Genomic DNA, 14,554 nt, shown 5'->3' on the forward strand with positions numbered 1-14,554 from the left:
CACCAGGGGAAGGGTTAGGGCTAGGCACCACTATGGGGGTTTTAGGGTTAGGCACCACCCGGGGGGGTCTAAGGGTTAGGGATAGGTAAAGGGAGGGTTCTGTATGAGAGTAGGGCTAGGTTTAGTTGTAGTAAAATATTGGTAATAGTTACTAATGTTTTACTATAGCTATTGCAAATGTACTTATATTTGTTTTTTCATTGTTATAAACAATATTTTCTGATTTATTACATGAAGAAACAATAAAATAAGGTTATAGACAATATAATACAATTATTACGATTATACATATATTATTGTTTCCAGTGTTATAAGCTATATTTTCAGATTTTTATTGCAAGAAGAAACTATAAACTAAGGTTATAGAGAATATTATACAATTATCACTATTGTACATATATTATTGTTTCCAGAGTTATAAACAATATTTTCCGACTTATTTATTGTTTTTATTACAAGAAGAAACGATAAAATATTATATATATTAAAATATTAAAATTGATATTAAAATTGATAAAATGATATACAATATCATTCAATTTCGTTTACACCCTTTTTGATGTGCACCTGTCAAGAATGTCCCGGGGGTACAATAAATGGACTTAGCAATGCTCATTTTTGTTAGCCATTTCATTAGAACAAAGTTTGTGTTTGGGAAAACAAGTATAAACATTTAAATTACAGAGGAAGTATTTTTACATCATTAGAGGATGTCTGAAGAGCATTTGTACAAAATGTGCAGAACTAAGAGATGCATTGGTATCAAGGGATACATTATTCATTCCAAAGGTCAGTAAGCACCAGCTTTCATAGAGGTTACAGACAGTAATTAGTAATGCTTCAAGTTTTCTGTATAGCTCATGCGTACTTTTTGCAAATGATAACTTGCTCCTGTAATTCCTTCTGTCAAGTAGAGTGGGTGTTCCTTTCCAGCACAAAGCAGGTCACCTGACCCAACCCATTTTCTCTCCAGACTGAAACTAATTAAAGCCTCATACAGATGAAACTCGGCCAAAGCGGCCATGCAATTTCATCGCACACATCGGTCGATCAGGGTGCCAGCTTTCAAGGGGCACCTATAGCTGACTACCTATACTGAGGGTACCTACACCTGACTTCCGATACTGGCGGCACCTATAGCTGGTTAAGTATACTGAGGGAGGGCACCTACTCCTGGTGACATATACTGAGGGCACCAACACATGGCTGCCTATACTGGAGGCACCTACGCCTGGCTACCTCTGGGGGGAGACCTACACCTGACTTCCTATACTGGGGGCACCTATAGCTGGCTACCTATACTGGAGGCATCTACGCCTGGCTACCTCTGGGGGGAGACCTACACCTGACTTCCTATACTGGGGGCACCTATAGCTGGCTACCTATACTGGAGGCACCTACGCCTGGCTACCTCTGGGGGGAGACCTACACCTGACTTCCTATACTGGGGGCAACTATAGCTGGCTACCTATACTGAGGGCACCTACGCTTGACTTCCTATACTAGGGCACCTATAGCTGGCTACCTATACTGAGGGAGGGCACCTATAGCTGGCTACATATACTGAGGGCACTAACACATGGCTACCTATACTGGAGGCACCTACGCCTGGCTACCTCTGGGGGGAGACCTACACCTGACTTCCTATACTGGGGGCACCTATGCTTGGCTACCTATATTGAGGGTACCTACACATGATATCAAATACTGAGGGCACCTATACCTGGCTACCTACCTATACTGAGTCTGAGGGCGTTTTTCTTTGTGGGGCTTACTGCTACTGTATAATGCGTGGTGCAAATTGTCGGTGCTGTCGGTATATCACTCCAAATTGGGGGGGGGGGGGGGGCTAACTGTCCCACAGATTGTTTCTATTAATATTCCTGAAAGTTTCTAGCATTCATTTTTAAGTGTATTCAGGATAATGCACTCTTTCCATCTGTGTTGTGGTTATTAATAGTATTTTTTTATTATACATATGTGATGTGTCACGGAGATCTGAGCATTTGGCGTGATTTGTCACGACTTCAAGAAAGTTGGGAACCACTGTCCTAGGAGATAACTCAGGAGAAAAGGTGAATTGTTTATGGGCCTGTGGGTGCGCGAAGAGGATGAAGGGCGTGAGGGCACAAAAATCAGGTTTCGCTCAGGGCGCTGGGAAACCTAAGGCCAGCCCTAATCGCACGAATCTCACGTCTTTTCAGGTGGCCCCTGAGGTCCCTTTCAACGTTCCAGGACGGTGGCCACCGCCCGCAATTGTTTTTTAATAGGGGGGTAGGGTGTGCTGGCTGATTGGCTGCCATGTTTCTGCTGACTGTGAGGTAAGGGGTCAAAGTTTGGCTCCATGATGATGTATAGGGGTCGGGTCGAACATGCCACATGTTTGCAGTTCGCCAAAAATGCAAACAGCAGAAATTTGCCGGAAACTGTCCGGGCCATCTCTACTCTTGCACAGGACAGAAGGAAAACATAAAGAAATGCACTAGGTATGTATATTTAGAAGATTTAGCCTGCCTAACTCTCCCTTATCTGTGACTAATCACAACTGTAATTTGATCTCTCTGCTGTCACCTGGCTGCCTCAGCAGGGCTGCTAATTTGTAAACACAGGATGTTAGCCTAATGGCTGCTTCCATAAAAGCAGGAAGTAGACACACTGCAGATTTATTTCAGGATTTGCATCATTTGTAACAAAAAAATATCTTTAAAGGAGTACTGTAGGGGGAGGGAGTGGAACTTACCTGGGGCTTCTAATGGTCCCCCGCAGAGGTCCTGTGCCCGCGCAGCCACTCATCAATGCTCCGGTCCTTGCCTTTGGTTTATCTCTAGAATTTCCAACTTTAAAGTCGGAAAACCACTGCGCCTGCGTAGCCGCGCCCTCGCTGACATCACCAGGAGTGTATTGCGCAGGCCCGATACGAGTGTATTGCGCTGCGCAATACGCTCCTGGTGATATCAGCGGGAGCGAGGAAACGGCAGTGCAGGCGCAGTGGTTTTCCGTATTTAAACTCGGAAATTCCAGAAGTGAACCGTAGACGGGGCTGGAGCATCGGTGAGTGGCTGCGCGGGCACAGGATGTCTGCGGGGGACCATTAGAAGCCCCAGGTAAGTTCCACTCTTCCTGTTGCTTATCTTTTTGAGCAGAGAATAAGTTCTGAGTTCAGGTCCGCTTTAAATAGCGCCTCTCTATTCCATTCTTCAGATTTGAGAGGCATGTAAAGTAATAATAATACCAATTTCATAATCCAATATATGCTTCCCCTCTCAGAACATCTGGATGCAGCCATGATGACAGAAGCGTCAGACGGAGACCTCTGATGAGTTAGGTTAGTGTGGCTCCCGGCCAGTCTACAGTCTCCACATCTGGAGAGGCAGCCCTGGGAGAAGCGGAGCCCTAACTGGCAGAGACTGGCCCGAGTGCTGGCAATGTGCGCGGTGCCCGGTCACTGGCCCTGCTGCAGGGGAGGGCGGGTCTTCCATGCGTTGACTTTCCCATAGGGGGGCTAATCCTCCCTCTCCTCCAGCTACTGGACACACAGAGGAGATTCAGCGCTGCCTGCCTGCTGCTTCCCTGTCATCCCGACACAGCTCACCTCCCTCCGCTGCTGCAGGTAAGAGCGTCACATGACCTGCAGGTAGAGGCGAGGCTGTTGGACTTCACTGGACGTCAGCGCTGCAGAAAGTTGGGGAAAGTTCTGGGAGAGTGGGTGAAAGTTTCAGGCAGTGGTGAGTGGATACTGTTGTCCGCATAATTCTACTGAGCATTTTACATGTTAGGGATAGAAAGCTCTTGCCAGGTAACTGTGAATGGTATTGCTTTACTGCAGAGAGTGCATGAAGTGTGAACGTTGATCCCCGATATTTGAAGGGTGCAATGTAGGGATGGTGCTCTGCAGTGTCTCGATGTAAATTGCTCTAGATCTTTTGAAGAAAGTGCTCTGCATGAAGGTTTTTGTAAAGTACTTTGTGTTGATATTAGTAGATAATGTAGTCTGTATAGTCACACAGCTCTGCAGTGATTTACAGCATGTGTATTAGTGTCTGATAACAGATGACAAGCTATCATCTACACAGCAGCATGTGCAGTGGGGATGAAGATGTTGCAACTGCACCAGGGACCCTGGACCTGAGTTGCCTACATAGCTCACTTTTCCAATCAGTGTATTACTGTAGATGTTTATTGGTTCTGGAGTGCCAGGAGTGGTAATGATCACCACTGTGTGTGCTATGATTAGTGGCAATGGAGAACTATTTTTCCTCTGCTTACATCACTGTCCCTTAGTACCGTAGTTGTCCTTGGGACAACCACTTCCACATACAGTCTTAGGTGCTGAAAGAGTGTAAAACTTGTTTTGGGGTCTATGGTTCTGTAGCTGTGCCACTGATTACGAAAATAGTGCTCTGTATATGGATAGATAGTGCTCTGTATTGTGTGGATAGATAGTGCTCTGTATTGTGTGGATAGATAATGCTCTGCATCACATGGATAGATAGTGCTCTGTATTGGTTGGATAAATAGTGCTCTGCAACACGTGGATAGACAGCGCTCTGCATGGATAGACAGCGCTCTGCATGGCGTGGATAGACAGCGCTCTGCATGGCGTGGATAGACAGCGCTCTGCATGGCGTGGATAGACAGCGCTCTGCATGGATAGACAGCGCTCTGCATGGATAGACAGCGCTCTGCATGGCGTGGACAGACAGTGCTCTGTATGGTGTGGACAGACAGCGCTCTGCATGGCGTGGATAGACAGCGCTCTGCATGGCGTGGATAGACAGCGCTCTGCATGGCGTGGATAGACAGCGCTCTGCATGGCATGGATAAACAGCGCTCTGTATGGTGTGGACAGACAGCACTCTGCATGGTGTGGACAGACAGTGCTCTGCATGGCGTGGATAGACAGCGCTCTGCATGGTGTGGACAGACAGTGCTCTGCATGGCGTGGATAGACAGCGCTCTGCATGGTGTGGACAGACAGTGCTCTGCATGGTGTGGACAGACAGTGCTCTGCATGGCGTGGATAGACAGCGCTCTGCATGGTGTGGACAGACAGTGCTCTGCATGGCGTGGACAGACAGTGCTCTGCATGGCGTGGACAGACAGTGCTCTGCATGGTGTGGACAGACAGTGCTCTGCATGGCGTGGACAGTCAGTGCTCTGCATGGTGTGGACAGACAGTGCTCTGCATGGTGTGGACAGACAGTGCTTTGCATGGCGTGGACAGACAGTGCTCTGCATGGAGTGGATAGACAGAGCTCTGAATGGCGTGTATAGACATGGCTCGGCATCGCGTGGACAGGCAGCGCTCTGCATCGCGTGGAAAGACAGGGCTCTGCATTGCGTGGAAAGACAGTGCTCTGCATTGCGTGGACAGGCAGTGCTCTGCATCGCGTGGACAGGCAGTGCTCTGCATCGCGTGGACAGGCAGCGCTCCACAGGCAGTGCTCGGCACCGCGTGGAAAGACATTACTCTGCATTGCGTGGACAGACATCGCTTTGCATCACGTGGAAAGACAGCGTTCTGCATCGCATGGACATACACCCCCGCTCTGCATGGCGTGGATAGACAGCCCTCGGCATCGCCTGGACAGGCAGCACTCAGTTTCGCATGGACAGGCAGCGCTCTGCATCGTGTGGACAGGCAGCGCTCGGCGTTGCGTGGACAGTTAGTGCTCTGCATCCCATGGATAGATGGTGCTCTGCAGAATGCTTGAGTGAAGATTTGCACATGGACAATTGGGGCGCTGCTGTAGTTATAAATAGAGCAGAGTGAAGAAAGAATACCCTAATAAAGAATGTTATTTTTCAGTTTATATCAGCAGAATACAGCGACACTGTGGAATGAGGATGATGCCATTTACTGGCAACTCTTGTAAACTCTAAACTTTCTGAACCCCTTTCAATTTTTTCTAATGCCTGAAGAGAAAATACTAAAGTGATATCTTGAAGTTTACATCTTCAGTCTCTTCAATTATAATCCAGTAAATGCTGTCATGAACTTTCTCTCAGTCCTTCAGCTAACTTTATAAACTGTCATTTGTTGCGTGTGGAGCTGAATTTGTTGCCTCAGGCATTATTTGTCATCTTTCATACAGGAGATGCTTCTGTGAAGCGGTTGCTGAACATTTTAAATAATGAAGTAGTTGGAAATCTGTACATAAGTATGAGGAACTGACCGTGACTTTTCTGTAACTTCAGGAGGATTTTGCATTGATTCTTGAAATTTGTGCTGCCTGTGAGTAGGGATGGCATTGCTTAGGAGAGCTCACGGAGAAGCATGTGATCAGTTTGATCAGCTAATAGATTTGTAAGGTCCTGATTTGCTGTGATGACTTCCTGGTTTAACACATGATCAGGACCAGCAAATCAGAGCCTTACAAATCTATCAGCTGATCAAACTGATCACATGCTTCTTCATGAGTTCTCCTAAGCTTTGACATCAAATACCTGTGAGATTTTTTTTAAAGGATACCCGAAGTGACACGTGACATGATGAGATAGACATGGGTATGTACAGTGCCTAGCACACAAATAACTATTATTATTTATTTATAAAGCGCCAACATATTCCGTGGCGCTGTACAATGTAAGAAAACAAACAAGGGATACAGAATGATACAGACAATGATATACATCAAATATGAACACTGATACAAAATACAGGACAACTGATTACAATAGCAAATTTAACATGATGACTAAAATGTATAAATGTGTAACAGAGTGCAAGCAATTAAATTAATAACATTCCATGACACAAAAGGGTGATAGCCCTGCCCTTGCGAGCTTACAATCTAAGGGAATGGGGTGGAAACAAGAGGTGGAGATGTATACAGTATATGTACAGGCAGTGCGTAATTAGGTTATTTAGTGGGTGCATGGCCTAAGCTAGAGAATATGCTTGTCAGAAAAGGTGGGTTTTAAGGGAGCATTTAAAGATTTCAAAGGTGGGAGAGTGGCGGATGTGCTGTGGAAGGGCAGTCCAGAGGAGGGGTGAGAAGTCTTGTACACGTGAATGTGAGGAGGTAATTGTAGAAGAGGATAAAAAAAGCTCATGTGCAGATCTGAGATTGCAGTTGGGTTGGTATCTGGAGACTAGTGAGGGGATGTACAGGGGAGAGAGATTGTGGAGAGCTTTGTAGGTTAGGGTTAAGAGTTTGAACTGACTCCTCTGGCTAATTGGTAGCCAGTAAAGAGCTTGACAGAGAGGAGCAGCAGAAGAAGAGCGAGAGGAGAGATGAATGAGTCGAGCAGCAGAGTTCAGTACAGAATTGAGCGGTGCTAGTCGGTTAGTTGGAAGTCCACCAAGCAATATATTGCAATAGTTCAATCTTATCATTATGCCCTCCATGATGGGAGCATAACAATATTCATAGAGCCTTACCCTCCTATTGGGAGCATAACAATATTCATCCATTTCTGTAGTTCACATAAGCAGGCGTTTATAGTTAGAGTTGGGTCTGTCACACCAGGCTTGAAGGAAAGATATAGTTGGGTGTCGTATGCATAGCAGTGGTATGTCAAGCCATGTTTTTGGATTAGTTTTCCCAGCGGTAACATGTAAATCGTGAAAAGCAGGGGAGAGAGGATTGAGCCCTGGGGCACCCCATACTTAAGTGATACAGGGGTGGACAGGAAGGGCCCCATAGACACTTTGTGGGTTCTGCCACTCAAGAAGGATTGGAACCACTGAAGAACTATGCCATCAATGACGCAGTATTCCTGTAGCCTGTTTATCTCTGCTCTGCTGTGGTGAAATCATCCTATTTTCACCTGAAGAACATTGCAAAAATCAAGCACCTCATACCCCCAGAAGATCTGCCAACCTTAGTCCACGCCTTCATCACATCCCGACTGGATTACTGCAATGCTCTCTACACTGGCCTTCCAAAAAAGGTCTTGTACCGCCTACAGCTGATACAGAATACTGCTGCCAGACTGCTAACCAACCAACCCCGTCACTGCCACATAACACCAGTCCTGCACTCCCTTCACTGGCTACCTATAGAATGGAGGGTCCTATTCAAGATCGGCCTACTGGCATTTAAATCCCTGAATAATCTGGGCCCTGGATACATGAAAGATATGTTGCAGCTGCGTAGCAATCCCCGCATTCTCAGATCAACAGGTTCTAATAATCTAGTCATACCCAGAGTCCACTTGGAAACTTTTGGTCCCAGAGCCTTCTGTCATGCTGCCCCTACGTTTTGGAACTCCTTACCTCAATAGATCAGGACAGCTCCATCCCTGAACGTGTTTAAATCCAGACTGAAAACCCACCTGTTCAGTTTGGCATTTGCAGAAATATAACTTTTGTTGTGTGAATACTTAATCCTACTAATTACTGAATCCGAGAGAGCCTTAGGCCCCGTTCACACTTGCGGTTCTTTAAAAACCGGAACGGATGTCCGGACCGCACCGGATCCGGACCGGACCTGATCCGTACGGTTCCTATCCGGATCCGGTCCGTTTGTTTTCCGTGCGGTATGAACACGGTTGCGGTCCGGATCCGTTTGAGATAACAAGCTGATAATAATACCTGGGGTCTGGGAGGTCGGCAGAAGCTCTGGGGTCGTTGTAGGGCCTCACCTCCTCGTTATCAGACGTATCGGACATGTTGCTGCCGGGGAGCTCCAGCGTGAGGTCGCTGCTGCTCAACTCTGTGGGCACTGGGCCCATGTGTCCCCGTCCAGGATGGCCGCTGTAGCATGGAGGAAGCATGGGAGGTGGGGTGGAGCGTCCGTTTTTTACGGCCAGTGTGTTGTGCGCTCTCCGGTTCTCATTGCTTTGTATTGGCCCGATGCAACAGTCCGGCTCCGCTTCGGATACGTCTGCCGGAGGAGCCGGACCAAAAAATAGCGCATGTTGGATCTTACGCCGGAGTCCGGATCCGGTCCGGCTCCGGTCCAGACGGAACGGACGCATGTGAACGGACGCATAGACTTTCATTGCTGTGCCGTGCATCTGTTCCGTCCGTTCCGCATGCGGTCCGGCTCCGGCACGGCGATTCCGGACGGCGACCGCCAATGTGAACCGGGCCTAAGCGCTTTGAGTCCTATGGGAGAAAAGCGCTATAGAAATGTTATTGTATTGTATAACAATATCTCCTGCAATCAAGGTAGGGGGTGCTGCTCTTCCTTCCATGCGCATCTTCCTTCTTTCAGTGCACTCCCTTCATTGGGAAAGTAGCGCAGTGGAGCACTGGGTTCATCCACCCAGCTGTTCATATTGGTCTGGAATCATGTCGCCTGATGTGTCGCTGGGATATGCTCTACAACATACATGTCAAACTCCAGCCTGCGGGCCAAATCTGGCCCTCAGAGCCATTACATTTGGCCATCAAGTGGTTTTCTCACTTTGCATTATGTTTGGCCCACTCTAGATCACCAGGGAAGCTATATTGGAGGTGAAGCCCCAGTTGTGTAGCTAAGGAGCTGTGGGCCCCGATGCAAGTTTTACAATGGGGCCCCCAAGCACTCTATAGATAACAATTGATACGGCGCACCAAAACCTGCCAATGGCAACTACAGTGTCAGAGGTGCAAGAAGGGGGCGGGGAACAGTTTGTTAGTGATCACTACTATTCAAAGTATCTATAGAAATGATTATTACCAGCACAGGACCAATAGAGAGCTAATACTGTAGTTGAGGGAGGGCCCTTTGGGGCCCCTCTGGGCCAAGGGCCCCAATGCGGTCGCTACCTCTGCACCCCCTATTGCTACACCCCTGTGAAGCCCTAGAACAGGGAAGCCATGTGGGGGATGTAGGGGGAAATCACTTAACACTATGGAACTGTATAGGGGAGGGGAGGGGCCTCTGGGTACCAGACAACTGTATAGGGGAGGGGGAGGACCATTAGACACCAGGGAACTGTATAGGGGTTAGAGGGGGGGGCATTAGACACCTGGGAATTTTATAAGGGAGGAAGGTGGCCAGTAGACGAGGTTGGCCCGCAACTAGCTCCCAGTGCACAATTTCTGCCCACTTTGTATTTGAGTTTGACACCCCTGCTCTACAGCATGGCTACAGTGAACAGCAGAGTGGACTCAACGCTGGAGCACCCCACCTCAACTTGACAACCTTTCAACCAGAAACACTGTCACCGGTTTGCTCATCTAGAAGTCAGTGTGCTGTTGTTTTACTGCTTACAATGATGCACATTTGAAGCTCTGGAGAGCCATGTGAAATGGCAAGGAGGGCTGGTTTCATCCTACGGCCTTGAGTTTGACACCTGTGCTTTAGGGCTCGTTTCCACTATCGCGAATCGGCATGCGGATTCGCACATGCAATGCAAGTGGATGGGCCTGTTTCCACTGTAGTGTTGTTGAGGTGTGTTTTTTTCAGCGGTGAAAAAAAGCACAAAAGAGCTGCAGAATTCGCCTGCGAGTGGAATTCATGCGAATCGCCGCTAATGTATTTAATAGGGAATTCGCATGCTGTTTTGGTATGCGAATTTTCATGAAATCAAAAGCACACTGGCATTGCCATGGTTAAATTCGCATACATAGTCATCCATGCGAATTTTCATGCGAATTCGCACGAAAATACTATTCGCATCCGCATGCGAATTTTTCCGCAGCGATTTTGCCACACAATAGTGGAAACGGGCCCTTACTCCTATGAAATTTGGAGGACGCATCAGGATAACTCAACAAAACCCGTCTATATTTTCACCGCAAATCCTTTTACAATCAACTTTCTAGTTTAACCAAAGATGCCCTCACCTTGTAGTTAAAATATTATAGTGGAACTGAAGATAATTTTAAAACAGTTTCACTTACCTGGGGCTTTCGCAAGCCCCCAGCAGCTGTCCTGCCCCATACCGGTCCGAAACAATCCTCCGTTCTCCGCCGCCGCTCAGTTTCATTCCTCGACTTGTAAGTCGAGAGGCCACTGCGCCTGTGCAGCCCTGCCAGGTGTATCCTTTTTACGCATTTCTGTCTGCCATAGCGCTATTGCATACTGGAACACAAAGAAGGATACGCGTGGCCAGAGCCGTGCAGGCGCAGTTGCCAGGCGGCGAAACCAAAATTAGCTGGCAGCAGGAGAACAGAGGATCATGGAGGACCGGCGCGGGACAGGACGGCTGCTGGGGGCTTGCAGAAGACCCAGGTAAGTGAAACTGTTTGTTTTACAACTATCTTCAATTACGCTTTAAGTGCTATAAAATAATTTTGAACCCCATGTTTGTTTCTTACTTTGTACAGCGCCATGGAATCAATAATAATATTCTAAACCCCCTACGTGTGAGCATCTGTACCGTGTCTGCCAGCAGTGTCAGAACACCTTATATGTAATTGGACACCCAGGAATATTTTGGGTCTGTGCTCATCTCTTCCACTTTGTCCTGATTGACACCACAGCTTATCTATGAGAAAGCCTGTGCTTTGTAATGACAGCTGAACTGTTTGCCTGGTTCACACTCAGCCATGGTATGCTATGGGGCGTGTACTGCTTATGGGGGATGCCATTAAATGTACTTCATTTCACAAGAGGGAAGGAATGTGTTTATTCTGAAACTATAAGGAAATGATGTGTCGTGTAGCTGTTTTTATATTCAGTTCCATAAAGAAGTATTCAAGATCATTACTTCTGCTAAAAAGTGCCACCATTTCCTTAAAGGACAACTGTAATGAGAAGAATATGGAAGCTGCCATATTTATTTCCTCTTAAAAAATAACAGTTGCCTGGCAGACCTGCTGATCTGTTGGGCTGCAGTAGTGTCTGAATAACACCTGAAACAAGCATGCAGCTAATGTTGTGAGATCTGATAATAATGTCAGAAACCGCTGATCTGCTGCATGCTTGTTCAGGGTCTATGGCTAAAAGTATTAGAGGCAGAGGATCGGCTGAACTGCCAGGTAACTGGTATTGCTTAAAAACAAATAAATATGGCAGCCTCCATATAACTCTCCCTTCAGTTGTCCTTTAATTCCTGAAAGGGGTGGGGGAGAGAACAGAGCTTAGGACCCTTCAGCTGAAATTTAAGATACAAGTTATGCACATACATGAAAATGAAACGTCAAGCGCAACTTTGGGGTACATAAAAAACCCTCATATTTATTTCCTTTTAAAGGAATACTGTAGGGGGGTCGGGGGAAAATGAGATGAACTTACCCGGGGCTTCTAATGGTCCCCCACAGACATCCAGTGGCCGCGCAGCCACTCACCGATGCTCCGGCCCTGCCTCCGGGTCACTTCTGAAATTTCAGACTTTAAAGTCTGAAAACCACTGTGCCTGCGTTGCCGTGTCCTCAATCCCACTGATGTCACCAGGAGCGTACTGCATAGACCCAGACCATACTGGGCTTGTGCTATACACTCCTGGTGACGTCAGCGGGAGCGAGGACACGGCAACTCAAGTCAACTAAAGTCTGAAATTCCAGAAGTGAACCAGAGGCGGGTCCAGAGCATCAGTGAGTGGCTGCATGGCCACAGGATGTCTGCGGGGGACCATTAGAAGCCCCGGGGAAGTTAAACTCATTTTCCCCCGACCCCCTATAGTATCCCTTTAAGCAATACTAGTTGCCTGGCTTGCCTGCTGAACCTTTGCCTCTAATACTTCAGTGCCATTTTACACTTAAAGCATTGGGTTGAGTTGCATTGTGTTGAGTCACATTGCATCCCATTTGCCACAATAGGACGCAATTCAACGCAACGCATTTAGTGTAAATAGGGCCTTATCCATAGACCCTGAACAAGCATGCAGCAGATCAGGTGTTTCTGACATTATTGTCAGATCTGACAAGATTGGCTGCATGCTTGTTTCTGGTGGGATTTAGACACTACTGCATCCAAATAGATCAGCAGGGCTGCCAGGAAACTGGTATTGCTTAAAAGGAAATAAATATGGCAGCCTCCATATTCTTCTTACTTCAGTTGTCCTTTAAAATGGACCTGAACTCAAAACTTAGTCTCTGCTCTAAAAGATGAACAACAGCATACTAACCTTTAAAGAAAAATATTTCTTTGTTACAGTTCATACAAACCCTGCAATACATATGCAGTGTGTCTACTTCAGGCATGGGCAAACTTGGCCCTCCAGCTGTTGAGGAACTACAAGTCCCACAATGCATTGCAGGAGTCTGACAGCCACAGTCATGACTCATAAAGGCAAATGCATTGTGGGATTTGTAGTTCGTTAACAGCTGGAGGGCCAAGTTTGCCCATGCCTGGTCTACTTCCTGCTTTCATGGCAGCAGCCATAAGGTTAACATTCTGTGTTTACAAATTAGCTGCTCTGTTGAGGCAGCCAGCTGACATAGCTGATAAATCAAAATTACAGTTGTTATTAGTCACAGATGAAAGGGAATTAGGCTAAATTCTCTAAATACATACAGAGTGTATTTCTCTGTGTTTTCCTTCTGTCCTGTGCAAGAGTTCAGGCCTCAAAGACTACAGGGGGGCTGGAAGAAGCCCCAAGTAAGTAAAAGTCCACTTTTCATTCCAGTTTAGATGTCCTTTAAAGGGATACTGTAGGGGGGTCAGGGGAAAATTAGTTGAACTTACCCGGGGCTTCTAATGGTCCCCCGCAGACATCCTGTGTTGGCGCAGCCACTCACCGATGCTTCAGCTCCGCCTCCGGTTCGCTTCTGGAATTTCTGACTTTAAAGTCAGAAAACCACTGCGCCTGCGTTGCCGTGTCCTCGATCCTGCTGATGTCATCAAGAGCGCACAGCGCAGGCCCAGTATGGTCTGTGTCTGCGCAGCACACTCCTGGTGAGATCAGCGGGAGCGAGGACACGGCCGTGCAGGCGCAGTGGTTTTCTGACTTTAAAGTCAGAAATTCCAGAAGTGAACTGGAGGCGGGGCCGGAGCATTGGGGAGTGGCTGCGCGGGTACAGGGTGTCTGCGGGGATCATTAGAAGCCCCGGGTAAGTTCAGCTCATTTTCCCCTGACCCCCCTACAGTATTCCTTTAAAGAACAACTTAAAAAAATCTAAAGGTGGCCATACACTTATAGATTTGTAGCAGATTCAGCCATCAGATAGATTTCTGTCAGATGCCTGTCAAGTGGAATCTTTCTGTATTCATAGAAAGGACTATAATTAAACAAGTATAAAGTCTTGCAAGGTCTTGTAGTGCAAAAAGATCAAAATCTTTATTGACACAAATACACAATAATCCTTAAAAAGGGGTCTCTGTAGGGAGCTCCTTGTTTGCATAAACAATCATCCAAAGTAGATTTTCTGACAATCAACAGTAGTAAGGCTTTAGTGCATTCAGCAAAAAATATTTGGCAACGACACGCTCGTTTCGGGCATACAATGCCCTTCGTCAGGCCACTGTAAAAGCACTTTCTGGAAGGCCTGTTGGCATTAAATGGTAGGAGCAAGTAGCAAAACAGACCAAGCAAACGTATACCACACAATCCTGATGGCAGCCGGTATCTAAATAACCGGGCAGCTAACACAGGAGTGCAATAACACTGTCAAGTGGAATCTAACAGGAATCTATCTGATATGTGCCACACACTAGGAACAGATTTCTAATACATTTCAGAATGAAATCTATTGGAAATCAATCTAAACGCATTATTGGATCATTGGATCTAA

The 14,554-nt window shown here is 46.9% G+C and overlaps 1 protein-coding gene across 2 annotated transcripts in view; it reads left to right on the plus strand.

Moving 5' to 3' along the window:
* The first annotated feature begins 3,340 nt into the window (after positions 1–3,340).
* The window catches only part of MATN2 (matrilin 2), a 165,337-nt gene continuing 154,123 nt past the window's right edge, over positions 3,341–14,554 (plus strand). Inside the window, exon 1 of one of the 2 annotated variants that reach the window (XM_068237705.1) lies at positions 3,341–3,725. The gene's annotated coding sequence lies outside the window, so the exon portion shown is untranslated. The remainder of the gene's footprint in view (positions 3,726–14,554) is intronic. The other variant, XM_068237704.1, reaches the window with a different exon arrangement.

This window comes from Hyperolius riggenbachi, chromosome 5 (assembly GCF_040937935.1).
Source record: "Hyperolius riggenbachi isolate aHypRig1 chromosome 5, aHypRig1.pri, whole genome shotgun sequence".
NCBI classification, from domain to species: Eukaryota; Metazoa; Chordata; class Amphibia; order Anura; family Hyperoliidae; genus Hyperolius; species Hyperolius riggenbachi.